Raw genomic sequence first — 14,665 nt, forward strand, 5'->3', positions numbered from 1 at the left:
TGGAAATTTTGGCTCCAGCTGGAAGGATGAGGCATATGGAAACTTTCCAAAGCTGTATGTTGATGACAGTGTAGGGGGTTCAGCTGAACAACAAACATTTTAATACAGCTAAACACAACATCATTGATGTAGGAATGAAAATTGTAGGTCATACTTTCATAAGGAGAAGGTTATATTTTGAAAAGCATTACTGTGATAAAGGACTGATGGGTCAGGGTGGATAATCATTGCAACATGAACTCTCAGGATGATGTAGTAGCAAGAGAAGAGTCTATGGAGACTTTTATTGCATAAGCAGGGAAAGATCAATCAGAAGAAGAGGCTCTGTAATCATCACATGTGGTGTGACTATATACAGCTTTTGTATTTAAACCAAGAAAATCTATAAAGCAGGAATTCTGTTTTTCAGGGTGTTCCAAGGTGTAGCATTCTTTTTAGCCCAGAAAAACTGAAATAATTTTACTTTTTATGCATGAAAGTGAGGCAACACAAAGAGAACAAGATAGCTGCCCTGGTTTCAGCTGGGACTGAGTTGATTTTCTTCATAGTTAGTGTCAGATATGATGCTATGTTTTGGGTTTAGGAGAAAAACAATGTCAACAACACACCGATGTTTAAGTTGTTGCTGAGCAGTGCTGTACAGAGCCAAGGATATTTCAGTTTTTCAGCTTCTCATTCTGTCCTTCTAATGAAGGGCCTGGGAGTGCACAAGGAGCTGAGAGGAGACAGAATCAGGACAGCTGACCTCAACTGGGCAAAGACATATTCCATACCACATGGCATAATTCAGAAAACCATAAAAGTCGGAGGAGCTGGCCAGGAGGGGGCTGCTGCCGCTCAAGGACTGGCTGGGTAGTGATAGTGGTTGGCAAGTGGTGAGCAACTGAATTGGGCATCACTTGTTTTCTAAATACATATATCTATGTATCATATTGTCATTACTATTATTTCTCTCTTTACTTTCTGTCTTAGTATATAGTTTTTTTCTCAACATACATTTCTACTTCTTTCCTGATTTTCTCCTCCATCTCTTTGGGAGGGGGAGACTGAGAAAATGGCTGTGGATGTTTAGCTGCCTGCTGGGTTAAACCACAACACTAACATGTGATAAGCAGTGGTGCTGCTCCCTGGGTCCACCATGGACTGAAATTCAAGTAGTTGGAGTCCTGATGGGGTGAAGTGTAGCGTAGATGCTTCACAGAATTACAGAATCATAAAATCATAGAATGGCTTAGGTTGGAAGGGAGCTTAAAGCCTATCCTGTACCGACACACTGCTGTGGGCAGGACTGCCACCCACCATCTCAAGCTGCCAAGGGCCCCATCCAACCTGGCCTCAAGTTCCTCTTGGGATGGGACATCCGCAACCTCTCTGGGCAACCTGTTCCAGTGCCTCATCACCCCGAGCAAAGAATTTCCTCCTAACATCTGACCTAAATCTTTTAGTTTAAAATAATTTCCCCTTGTCCTATCACTACCAGATCATGTAAAAAGTTGGTCTCCATCTTTTTTCATCTGCTCTCTTTGAAAACTGGAAGGTTATAATAAGGTCACAGCGAAGTCTTCTCTTCCCAGGCTAAACAAGCCCATCTCCCTCAGTCTTTCTTTGTAGGAGAGGTGCTCCAGCCCTCTGATTGTCCTTGTAGTCTCCTCTGGACCATCTCCAATAGCTCCACATCTTTCTTTCGCTGGGGGCCACAGACCTGGACACAGTACTCTATATGGGGCCTCACGAGGGCAAAGAGGAAGACAGTTATCTCTCTCACCCTGCTGGCTACCCCTCTTTAGATGCAGCCTAGGATACAGTTGGCTTTCCAAGCTGCAAGCACTCCTGGCTCATGTCAGCTTTTCATCCACCAGAACCCCCAGGTGCCTCTCCACAGGGTTGCTCTTAGTGAGTTCTTCACCCAGTCTATACACGTCTGGGATTGCTCCAACCCAAGTGGAACACCTTGCCCTTGGCCTTGTTGAACCTCATCAGGTTTATGTTGGCCCACTTCTCAAGTTTGTTCAACCCTTCCTTCTGTTCCATTAGTTTGGTGTCATCTGCAAGCTTGCTGAGGATGAGTATGATCCCTCTGCCTATATCATTGATAAAGATGTTGAAGAGCACCACAGTTGTCCCAAGGCAGAGGCCTGAAGGACAGCACACTTGGCATACAGTAAGTCTAAGTCTGCTTTATGGTCCCAAGAAGTAGCTGCCTCATTTTCCTACCAACACAGTGGGGCCTGGGCATGTCCTCTCTGCCAGACAATGCCTCAAAAGGACGCCCAGGATGATGGCATCTCCTTCTGGATGAAAGCTGAAAATCTGAGGTGTCTCCTCTGCCTTGTTCATATCAAGGATTTGAACCCGAGACTTTCATGCCAGCAGTAGTGCCAGAAGAAGGATCTTGCAGCACATTACGGACCGCTGTTTTTCTCAGTTTAGTTCTGCTGAGATTCATTTAGTTACAAAGCTGGAATAGCTTCAGCTGGAGACAATCAACACAGAGCACCAGTATCTTAGTGATTAGATCAATCTCTTGGATTATGTGAGGTAAAGATTCAAGATGTCTGCTTTAAACTGGGATAATTTGAACATATGTCAGCCATGTCCCTGGAAAATATTTTCATTGTTCACCTAATTCTGAGGTGGTTCAGAAATCTCCAGTAAATCAATATGTTTCCATGAAAAGCTTTGCCTTTCATTGAGAAAAGTTGTTTCAAGTAAAACAGTATTCCCCACTCACTGTATTTCACAATTGATAAAACAGTGGCAAAATGAAATGTCCAAAGAAGCGCTACAAGAACTGCTGGAGTTCTGGTGAATCTTCTTTACTACAAAAACTCATGACATTCAGTCTATTTATTTTATCTTTAAAGGTAAGTGATTTCTGTGCACAGTAGATAAGTACCTATATGAGAAGCAGATTTACTAGGAGACAACATTTTAACCTTCTGAAAGCATAAAATACTGCAAAAAGACTCTTATGCTGGAAGATTAAGCTACTCAAATTCAGAACAGAAATCAATGGCAAATGTTTAAGATAAGAGTAATCAATCACGGAAACACCTCTTAGAGAAATGGGTTATATCTGCCAGCAACTGCAGTCATTAAACCAGGATTATTTTGAAACTGTCTCAAGACTCAGCAAAAAGTTTCTCTATGAAATAAGTTTTAATTCAACTGGCATTTCAAAACTTGCTGTAAGAAAAATTTGGTGGTATTCCATGGTCTGTTTTAGGCGGAAGGTCAGATTAGTTGTTCATATGTTTTTTTCTAGATTCACTTTTTCTGGATCAAAAGTTGCAATGAGTGACAATAATAAAAAATACTCGGTAAGACAAGACTATTTCTCACTAGATTTCCTGTCAAAATCTATTTAAACAAAGTAAAGCTTTTCCCTAAATTTTTCACTTACTAAAATGAAATTTAGGTGATTTTTCAAAAATATTGTTTCCTTTTGACATTTTCATCAAAATATTTAAAATATTCATTCTAAACTTTTCTCTTCCTACTTTTCCAGATAAAACTTGCTTGAGAAAATTTACACAAATAGCTTTCATTTCTATACTGAAGGTTTTGTACTTTGTTGTCTTGTCTTGAAATACAGGATTTTAAGAAAAGACCTGAACTCACTCTCTGGTGCTTTCCCCCTCTACTGCAGGATGTAGAGTCACTAGGCTTATGCACCAATTTTCTCCCTTGAAGATTTGCTAAGTAGCAGTCTTAATTCTGGAGAGATAATGAGATGATGAAAGAAAAAAAAAGATTCTTGTTTGTCTGGATGGTTGTTTAATATAGAGTATCAAACTGGCATGATAAATGCAGATAAAATATCTGACAGAGCAAATAAGTTGTGATGGTTTTATGATTTTTGTTAGCGGTATTCCACATCATAACATCATGTAGTGCACTGGGAGTTAAAGAATTAATGCTGCAGTCCCATGGATTGTCGCTATTTCTGGGTACCTGCCCCAGAAGAGAAAAACTACAGCTCCCAGAAGACTTCACTGTTCCATTTCCATTTTCTGCTCAGATGGAAAGATAAAACTGCTTGGGAGTCACAAGACTGCCTTTCTGCTTTCTGCTTGTCTCTGCAGTGTGTGCTCCCTGGCTGTCTCGCCTTCAGCGTTAGATCAAGGCCTTCAGTTTTTGGACACTCTCATTTTATTTGATTTATTAGCTTCAATTCCAATTATACTGTATTATACTGTGTCATATTTTGTCATCTCACATTCTGCTACCATATTCAGTAAATTAGTTTTCTCCCTTAGTTCATTGCTGCTGTGTTGTTTTTAGGCCCATCTCCCTATATTCCCCTTTTCCCCTTTTCTGGGGCATAGGTCTGTGGGTCCCTCTGCCCCACTGGACTTGGAAACAAACCAAACCAGGCCAGAACTGTGACACCTGTATCACCTGTTTCACGTAAGTGGCTCGCTGCTGGATAAAGTCATATTTAGCTGAAAACTTTCTCCAGAAAGTGAAAGAGAAGGGTTATGGAAAGAGTTGGCATTCTGGAACAGCAACCCCTACACTTTTTTAATGTCATGAATCTAATCCAATGTTAAAAATATATTTCTTTTGAACATTCTCTCATTTAGTGTAAAATTCAAAGCTTTCAAACAGCTTAAGCTTCAAAGAAGGATCAGTATGTGCTTTGGATTATTTGAGCCTCTGTCTGAACTGTTGTTTTATTTCTAAAATAAATAATGCCATCTAAACAAACACGTCTTGGCTAGAAGACCACAGTAATCACCTAATCTCATTATTTTAAAAGTTTTTCATGCTGTGACTTCAGAAGAGAAAAAGGATTCAGAAACTACCCCCTGTGGTTTTGTTATCCCATTTCACATAGTCCTAAAGATGAACAAGGATAAAATGAACCCAGAAACATAAGTTGAGTAAAGTTGCTTTCTAGAAGGACATGTATTCATGTTCAAATGTAGCCTTTTGCACAATGAGAGCATCAGCACTAGCATCCGCGTGACTCCAGAAAGCTTTTTCACAAAGTGATGGGTTATTGTCAAGTCCTTCCCCAAGGGGAAAGCTGAAGGATGGCAGGAGAAGAAAAAGGAAGGGTGGGAGGCTGAAGATGTTCAGGTTAGATCGAGAGCTTAAGTTTTGTTCAACAAGCAGTGCTCAGTAATGATGCCTGAGTTGATTTGTCATCTCAGATACCAGGCCAGTTTCTGCATGTAATCCTTCATAGCCTGCTTGTGATCATGGTCAGCTGGGAAATCAAGTTATAAAGCTGCATATTTAACATCACTCTTTTAAGGCTGGAGAGAAGAACTCCTCTTGGATCCTGATCTGAAGAGCATGATGTGGAGGACAGGTGGTGGAGCATCCTGGGCGGCAGCCTGGGGTCCCCAGCTGGGAGAGCTGCCTGTGAACCTCCTCCACAGAAATGATTTATCATTGTAATTCCCTCTGATTAAACAGCAGGCAACAATAATCTGCAGAGTCAGACACATTTGTAATGATTAATGTATTATGAGGAATATACTGCCTTCTTGGAGCAGTGAAAGCAAGTGTAACTGTTTTGTGTTTTTTTTTTTAAACACTGGTGCTGTAATAATTTTGTTGGGTTTGACTAGTCTATGTCATAGATAGGAATGGATCTTCTGGGATTTGGTCGGACACAAACCTCTTAAACATCCACCCAGCTATCTCATTAATAAAATTCTTGGGTTAGAACTGCAAAAGGAGCTGGGAACTGCAATCTCAAAGCTTCCCTTCAGTGAAAGGGCCCCAAAGATCTCCCTTTGTAAAGAGCTGGGTGCCTTACAGAGAGAGCCCTGAAAGCTGGCTTGCTGGGGAGGAGCTGTTTTTTTCTTGCTGACTGGCAATGAGGCAGTGTGCAAAAAGCGAAATCTTAATAAAATAGAGTATTTTCTTCTATCTTGTGTTCACAGATGCAACTTTGCCCCAGCTTGCTCTCTGTTTCTCAGATTTGAGACAATGTTTCAGTGGCACAGGAATGCTTGCCCAGTTCTAGAAAAGCCTGGTTTACCTCCCTATCTGTCACATCCAAGAAGGCTCAGCCCACATTTTCCGTTTCAGTCTATACAAGTGATTGATCTGGGTTAAATACTTTTGCTTCTTGGATTAACAGAGTTTGTCTAACCACCTAATCTTGTGGTTGGGCATGAACAAGCAAGGGTGAAAGTCAGTGCTCGTTGTTGCCCCAGCAAATATGTAGGCATCCACTGGAATAGACTACCCCATCTGAACATCCTAGCACCTTGTATCCAGGGCGTGAGGAGTTGTTCTTTTGTTCTGGACTGATTTATGTAGCTCACAAAAAGTAGGAGTGGTTCAGCTATGATATGCAAAGAGACACCACACCTCTGGGAGGCACAGTCCTGCATCCCTTTGGGCACAGCAGATGGGCTGGCACACTCCACCTGTGTGCTGTGGCCATGGGGAAGATAAGTCAAGGTGGGTCATGCTGCCCTGTTGCGGTGCGGGCACCAGAGCCTGGCAGGCAGGTCTGCAGACAGACAGAAATATACTGACTTCTGAGTTTCTGAATCCCAACTGAGATTGGGGATGAACTGAGCCACCCTGTTTATCACTTAACAGGCTGAGGCAGTCCAGCAATGCAGCTACAAGTATTTAGGCACCAGGGGTGTTTTACCAGCCCTCTATTTATTTCTCTACTTGCAGTCCTATGACTGCACAGGGAACCTGTGCCCCACACCTATCTAAACGGAGTCCTTGCTCAGCTACCATGTAAATTCTTCTTAGTTCCTTTAAGCAGATTTTTATTTCTCTGTCATTTGATATGACAGCTTCTCTGTCCTCATAGCAAAACAAAAATAGGCATGCTGGGTATGTTTCATTACCTTACTGTACTAGAATTCTTGCTGAAACTTCTGGACTAATGGTTTCCTAGGTCAGAAGTGTGGTCACAGGGGAAATTTGACCTGCTTGGCATTGCTGACTTCTGGTGAAGACGCTTGTTTGCTTTTTCCCCTTGCTGTAGGTGAGTAACCTGATGTCAGTCATGCTTTCCTTTTCCTTTGCTGTTACAAACTCAGTATGAGAAGTATGAGAAAGGCAGGCTGGAAATTACTTTACAATATAGAACATAGCTGGGACTGTTTAACATAACTTGTTTATTATTAAGAAAAACAACCATAGGAAAAAAAAACAAAGCTCATCTCACTTTTTCTGGCACATAAATGTTACTTCTATCCACTTCTTTTCTGTCCTGTACTTAAAATCATGTGAATTTGCTCTGTGTTTTTCTGCCATTATGTTTTTTAAATGCACTAAACAGTAAGATGCTAAACAAAGCACTGAAATGGGATACTGCCTGTTTCCTCATACCTCCATTGGAAGGTACACAACATTTTGAGGCTTTTTGGCCAGCAAACAGGATTTTCTCCTTCCTGGAGGCAAGCTGGAGGGGCTCCGTGACCCTACAGAATATTCCAGATTAAGATACAGCAGCAGTCAACATCTGATTGCTTTGTGTGGGAGTTCTCAGTGAAACATCCTGAGAGTGTAATAACTTTTACAATTGATGGCACTTCTTAGAGCCCTTCTTGTTGTTATTTAATTGATTCCAGGCTGGTGCTTGCTAAGAAAAATACTGTTTGTTGGGGCTTGAGCTGTTTATTATCCATTAATAACCACGTGGGTGGACAGCTGCATTGTGCTGATCAATACACAGAGCTGTGCTCCTGAAAGAGAGGGGTGAAGGGAATTTGGCTTCCAGGCTGATCAGAGAGGGAAGCATCCTTCTTGCCTTACAAGGGTCTTCTTGCCCTTGCGAGGGTCCATTGCTCCCTGAAGTCTAGAGCAGTATGGGTGTACTGTACACAAAGGACAGCCACCTCCACCCACAGAAGTGGGACAGCAAACATCTGTGCCCTAGGATGGGAAGAAGGATTGCTTTTCTGTGCCTTCCTGAAGTTTAAAATAACAGATTTCCTTTTTTTTTTTTTCCCCCTTATTTCTGTTTAAACCAAACTCACTGCACAATTACGTTTAATACAAGTTTTAATACAATTTTTGCAAAAATGTTTATACTGAGAAGGTAGTTATTTATATTTCAGTTTCTGCACTTGCTTTTGTACAATGTCCTGAATGTCAAAATCTTGATCTTTAGCTTTTTTTTTTTTTTTAATAAGAATGAATAGTATTTTCATTTGTGCCTCAATATGTGTATATGAATATGAATAAGATATGCAAATATCGAACCTTGAAATATGGAAGTTCCAGTGCATGGAAAACAAGGGAATTCATTTTGTGTTTTGTTTAGGTTTGAACAAATCCATATTTCTAGATCTTCCAATAAAATGAGCTATCCTGAAATAATCTGCTTTCAAAGCTACATGTTACTTGGTGTCTGACCTCCACTGACTTGTCGTAACACCATATGAATATATATACAAAAAAGCAATGAATAAATCATGGAATGGTGTTAAGCAAAATTTTAATTTTTACTGATTTTTTCATTTCTGATTTTCAATTGTTTTTGTGACTTATGTCACTATGAGTATGATATTGAAAAAAAAAATCAGTTTCACATTAATACAAATTCCTGACAAATATATGGGTGAGATGTATTCACAAGTTGTTGCTGAACTCATATTTGGTCTGAGCTGAAGGTGAGATTTGAGGTTGTTTCACATGAAACTTCACAACTTCACTGTTGACCTGATGAAAACCAGCAGAAATGAAAAATTAAAAGTTCCAAGGTTCTGCATTTTTAACTCAATTCTTCTTTAAGTGCTTTGTTTAGGGGCAGCAGTAGTCACCACCATTAACATATTTTGTCATCAACAGATTGTGACCACTTCTAGCCTCTGAGGATGATTTTGAGGCAGTGACCTAGAGATGAGAGGTACTTCATCTCATTAGGAGATAATCAGCAGTTTCTGGCCCCCTGAGGAATTACTTTTTCATGATTAGACCAATAACTTAATGAAAAATGAAACCCTTAGAAGAGGTAACTTTGAACAATAGGCAAAAGGTAATACAGCATGAAATAGCCCATGCAACTGAAATGATTTTAAACCAGAGTCTCGGGGCTTATCCTGGCAAATGAAGACTTGCATGGATATTTTTATCAGTGTATTCATTCCCTATGTTCATCACAGTCACAACTTATATCCTGTGTAACAGGAAGAGCAGCAGCGTGTATGGAATGGAATCTAAATCTCTTGGATTTTTTGTCCCTTCTGCACAAAATGAGAAGTAGTGGAGGGAGGGAATAGAAAAAGTGCATAGAAACTACGACCTGCCCATTCCTCACCTTTTTGGGCCTTGTTGTATTAGCCCTTTGCAATCAGATTTGCAGTTTCCTTTGTAAGGCTTGTCTCATTTTGGGTTTGTATTCATATTAAGTAACATTACTGCAAAGTGACATTCCTAGCACAGTCAGTAAGATGCATACTAATAGGGAGTGATGGAGAAGAGCTAACATGTTGTGGATGTCAGCTGATATAAGCAGAGCAGTGCTGCTCAGCCTTTTCCAGCTCATGTTGCACCGAGAATGAGCACCAAGGACCAGAGAGTATTTCTTCATTCCCTTCACCTGAAGAGTCTATGTGCCAGCCTATGTACAGTCTATGTGACTGCTGCAACCAGAGCAGGGAAAGAAGACAGTTTTCGTATGTTTTTGGGAACCTTATCACAAAGGTGGCCCTGCTGTGTTCAAGGACATACAAGGCTAGACGTTTGTGACATCAGCAGTAACTGTTACAAATAAATGTGCTCCCAGAGGGATGTAGACCAAATACACTCTTGAATTTATTTTCTTCCTTTGCACAGTTTGCAGCTTTGCATAATGGATTTCTTGCTTTTCCTTCAATTTCTAAATTTTATTCCATGCCTTTGCACAATCCAGAGCAGAAGTAGCACATCTGAGATTTTGACTCTAAGTGTAAGCACTAGTACCTAATTAATCATTAAGCAGTAATTTTCTTCCCACCATAATGCCAGTTACTACAACTATTGTTACAGCTACATGTATAAAATCTAACAAAGGCTGAAACTCCAGGACTGGCTTGGATCTTGGTTAACTGTAGCTATTTAAAAGAAGGTCGTCTAAGCCAGTCCCCTTGGCTCTCCCTAACTTCAGTAAGGCAAAAACAACTTTATCTAAAGATGACGCTATTCATTTAAAAAAGGATCCTCTCCTAGAGAAAATGTTTTCTGTACATTGCCTGTAGGATGGTGTCCAGCTTTTGACAGCAGAAGTGTGACATACTTCTTCATTTCTCGCTGTTCACAGCCATTCTATGCTGCATTCATAGTTCATTGAAAACACCACTGACTTTGGTTTTTCAGCTGTTTCTATTCTGAACTGTGACTGCACTGGGATTAACAGATACTTTAACTGTTATCTTTTAAAATATATATTCCTTCCTTTTATTAATAGCTTCTATTTGGAAGGTCCAAAGTCTTAGTGTAGCACAGAAGACATGGCTGCGTCTCTTCTCTGTTAAATGCTATGGGGATCTGCTTACGCTTCTTTTAGGTTAGCTCTGTTTGCACTCTGTTATATGCAGTTTCTCCAGGTGTTGCCTGAGCAGGACTAGTTCTAGTACAGGTAGGGACTGACCTGGCTTGGAGCTCACCCTGATGCCCTATGCGTGGCCACATGAAATGTCCCCTCAGAAAAGCTAGTAACATGGGAAAACTAAGTTTAGAAAGGAGTTTAGATCAATGTGGAGAGGGATCTGTTGGGAGCAAATGCCTGGGAGGTGTTTTCAATAGTAAACAGACTATGTGCAGTGTCCTTACAGTGTACAGTGTACATTACACACAGTAACGACAGGTCAGGGCTCTTGTGTCTGTTGTACAAGAGAAAAAGGTAATTGGCACCTGAATGAGAGAGCATTTTTCTGATTCCGCTCTGAAATCTTGATGAATAGTCAATCTCAGCAGAGTTTTATGCCGTCTACGTCCCAGGAAAAGACTGAATAAACCAAGATATCATTTTTAAAAAGCCTTTTCATTTGTATTATTGATTTCATTATTATTATTATTTAAGATTTCTAAATGAAAGGTATTTGAGACAAAAAAAAAAACAACTTTTTAAAGAAAGTCTTATGACAATCTCTTAAGGCAACTTCAATTTTCTCCTAAAGCATTTGATAAACATTTGGGGAGGAATAACCTCATGAATCAATACAGGTTAGGGAATGGCCTGCTGGAGATGAGCTCTGCAGACAAGGACCTGGGGCGTCTTGATGGGCAACAGGTTGGCCATGAGCCAGCAGTGTGCCCTTGTGGCTCAAAAGGCCAGTGGCATCCCAGAGTGTGTTACAAACAGCGTGGTCGGCAGGTTGAGGGAGGTGATCCTCCACCTCTACTCTGTGCTGGTGAGGCCACGTTTAGAACACTGTGTCCAGTTCTGGGCTCCCCAGTTCAAAAAAGACAGGGACCTCCTAGAAGGAGTCCAGCACAGGGCCACAAAGATGATAAAGGGCCTGGAGTTTCTCCTGTTTGTGGAAAGGCTGAGTAACCTGGGTCTGTTCAGCCTGGGGAAAAGAAGACTGAGAGGGGATCTGATAAATGTTTATAAAGGGAAGTGGGAGGCAAATGGATGAGGCCAGGCTCTTCTTGGTGGTGTGCAGCAATAAGACAAGGAGTAATGGCCTAAAACTTGTACATAGGAAGTTCTGTACTAACATGCAGAAAAACTTCTTTATGGTAAGGGTAACTGAGCACTGGAACAGGTTGCCAGACAATCTGTGGAGTCTCTTTCTATGGAGATATTCAAGACCAGTCTGGACATGTAGTTGTGTGACCTATTGTAGGGAACCTGCTTTAGCAGGGAAATAGGACTCGATGATCTCTTGAGGTCCCTTCCAACCTCTGTGATTAATGATTCTGTGATTCTGTGAAAGTCATCAACTCCACTAAAATGAACATCTCCCCCTGCCCCTCCTCAAAAAAAAAAACAAAAAAAAAAACAAAAAAAACAAAAAAAAAAAAAAAAAAAAACAAAAAAAAAAAAAACAACAACAAAAGAACAAACTCACCCAGAATTTTATAGTGGAAAAAAATTCACTGAAAAGTTTCCAACCAACCTTATTATTTTGTAATTGTATAACTCAAACCTTCTCAGCATGATCTGAAATCCACCAGCCAGAAGACATTTGCCCATCCTTGTATAAAATTATATATTTTTTCCATCTATCATGGAAATTATACCAAATAAACCAATGGAAACTTTTAGTTTCTTTACTTTTCTCTGTTTAGCTCCTTTAGCTGAAGTCTTGTACTGCTGTCATAACTCAGGCAATTATTGGCAGTGTTTTAGCCCTTGTCCAAAAAGACAGGCTAGGCAAAAGACCCAGGAGTATCTTAATTTGTGCCTAAGAATGCGGCTTTTACAGAGGGTAGCCCTTGCTCTCTTGGGCTACTGGCATTCCTCTGGAGCTATCAGTCTTCCCATCTGTAAAGGATGATGACCTATGTCTTCTATGCTGGAGGATTTCAACTGCTTTGACCTTTCTCTGTACTCTTTTTTACACTGGAGTTTTGTCAGGAAGAATTTTGTAAGGCCACAGATCCATTGTGCTCATTGTGCTCAGAAAATGATTCGGTGCAGCTGCCACCGATAACATTTCCATGTATGAATATCGCTGCCATGCCATTGGGATCCGATCAGCCCTGTTCAGCCCCATTTCAGGAATTTCCAACAGCAGGTGAAATCATAGCAGTGATTATGATGGGAGGTAAGGAAAGCCCTAGCACTTCAAACTACAATGAATTAACTCAAGAGCTTTTTGAGGCATTCTTTCTTACCTCTTTCCCTACTATGTTGCTTCACATTTTTAAGCCAAAGGCTTTGCTTTCATAGTGATTTATTCAGCACCTTCAGCAAGCTGTTACTGAGAGTGTGAAACCCAGAGAGTTACCTTAGACACCACAGAGAAAGGAAAGAAAGAAAAAGAGAGAGCAGAAGAGGAAAGAAAGAAGGAGGAAGTGAAGGAAGGAAGGAGGGAAGGAGGGAAGGAGGGAAGGAAGGAAGGAAGGAAGGAAGGAAGGAAGGAAGGAAGGAAGGAAGGAAGGAAGGAAGGACGGGGCAATAATTAAGGGCAGAAGGCTTTTTTTTTCTTCTCTCAATTTGTTTTATATCTTTCTTGTTGGTTTTATTATTCCCCCTGCTTCTGTGTATCAGTATAAATGAAGCTGGCAAGCTCCAATGAGAAGGCAGTAAAGTCCATTTCCTGGTGCAGTCAAGTAGGTTGCCATGTCTAGACGGTGCATACAATGGCTGGCAAACGGCCAGAAGCAGAGTTAATGGATTTACAAAATAGCAGCATTTCTCTGTATTGATTTTCTCAGGGTATTTTCAGAACCCATGAAACAGTAGGTAGTTATACTTTACAATCTTTTCTGCTAATAAAAGGCCTCATGGAGTGGTACTGAATAAAGGCACTTCTGGTCTGGGGAACATTGTCTGAAATTCTCTGTCCAGAGAGGGCAAGGCAAAAGCCAATAGATATTACATTAGCCATAAATATTACTGGCTGTATATAGAGGTTCAAGTGTCATTTTTTATTATGCTTGAGTCTGATTCTATTTTTTTTTAAATAAAAAGATAACATTGTTCTCATCCCAGTGTTGAAACAACGAGCCTGAGTGAGTGAATTCAGCAATGAAATGAGTAGCTTGATACCAGGTAAATTCCCTTTCCCCATGTGTGATTGGCTCAGGCTACATTTTTCAAAATATGTGTGTTCAGTGAAATGTGCCACAACCTCTTCTAGAAGACAAACAAGAGCTTAACTTCAGTGGTCTGAATTACTGATTGAGCACCTGGCAAAGAGGTTGTAGGTTTTCTGTAGTTTTAAGTGAATTAAAGCCCGTGTACAAATAATAAAAAAAGGAATGCTGAAATTTTTTTTTCTGGGCACTGCTTTTCAAAATACATTGAGAAGGGATTTAGGACTTGGCATGTCAAGAAACTTCTTCCATTTGTTGCAGCTCCCACCATCAGCACCTTGAGTCCCACCTGAAGCCAAATGCTGGTGATTATAGGATGGCACACTGTGTGTGTGAGAGAGAATTATTTGGACCATAGTGGTATACTGACACGTAAGTTATGTGTGTGGTTCTGTGATGTGATGGTTAGAATATCAGGATCTAAAACCAGTGGTCTGCTCGGGAAGAGATGAAATTGAACAGATGTAATTGGATTGAAGAAATGATTCAGAAGTAAAAAGATGGTGGCTTTGGAAAAAAATTGTTCAGATACCTTTTTTATTTTTTATTTTTTATTTTTTGTCTTTGTTGTGATCTTAACAATTGTCTTCTGACCAGTGAAGGAACTGTAATATTTTTCCACCTTGCATCCCTACCAGTAGAGTATATAGTTTGAAGAGTGCAAGAAATTTGAAGACAAGGCAAGTGAGGGAATATTTTCAAAAACAAACTTATCTGATATTTTTAAGAAAAACACACGTGGAAAAAGTGGTCTTTCATTGTAGAAAGGTTATTAACAGCAAGATGGTGAAATAGATGAACATGGCCTGAAGGAATGACAGAACAAAGGGCATTGATGGGAAGCCTTACACAGAGAGGGCAAATATAGGTGAAGTCCCAAGAACACAGGAACAGTAAAGATCCTCCAACATGAGTGTTGCAGTTAAAGCTGAAAATCTATGAGAAGCAAAATCATCAGAGGAGGTTAACTGAGGCACAAAAA

General features: G+C 40.4%; 1 long non-coding RNA gene across 1 annotated transcript in view; it reads left to right on the top strand.

Annotated features, from left to right (window-relative positions):
* The window catches only part of LOC110394663, a 38,589-nt gene continuing 30,282 nt past the window's right edge, over positions 6,359-14,665 (top strand). The window contains exons 1-2 of the long non-coding RNA XR_002435789.1: positions 6,359-6,426; positions 6,884-6,973. This is a non-coding gene — a long non-coding RNA (uncharacterized LOC110394663). The remainder of the gene's footprint in view (positions 6,427-6,883; positions 6,974-14,665) is intronic.

Source organism: Numida meleagris, chromosome 1, assembly GCF_002078875.1.
Source record: "Numida meleagris isolate 19003 breed g44 Domestic line chromosome 1, NumMel1.0, whole genome shotgun sequence".
Taxonomy (NCBI): domain Eukaryota; kingdom Metazoa; phylum Chordata; class Aves; order Galliformes; family Numididae; genus Numida; species Numida meleagris.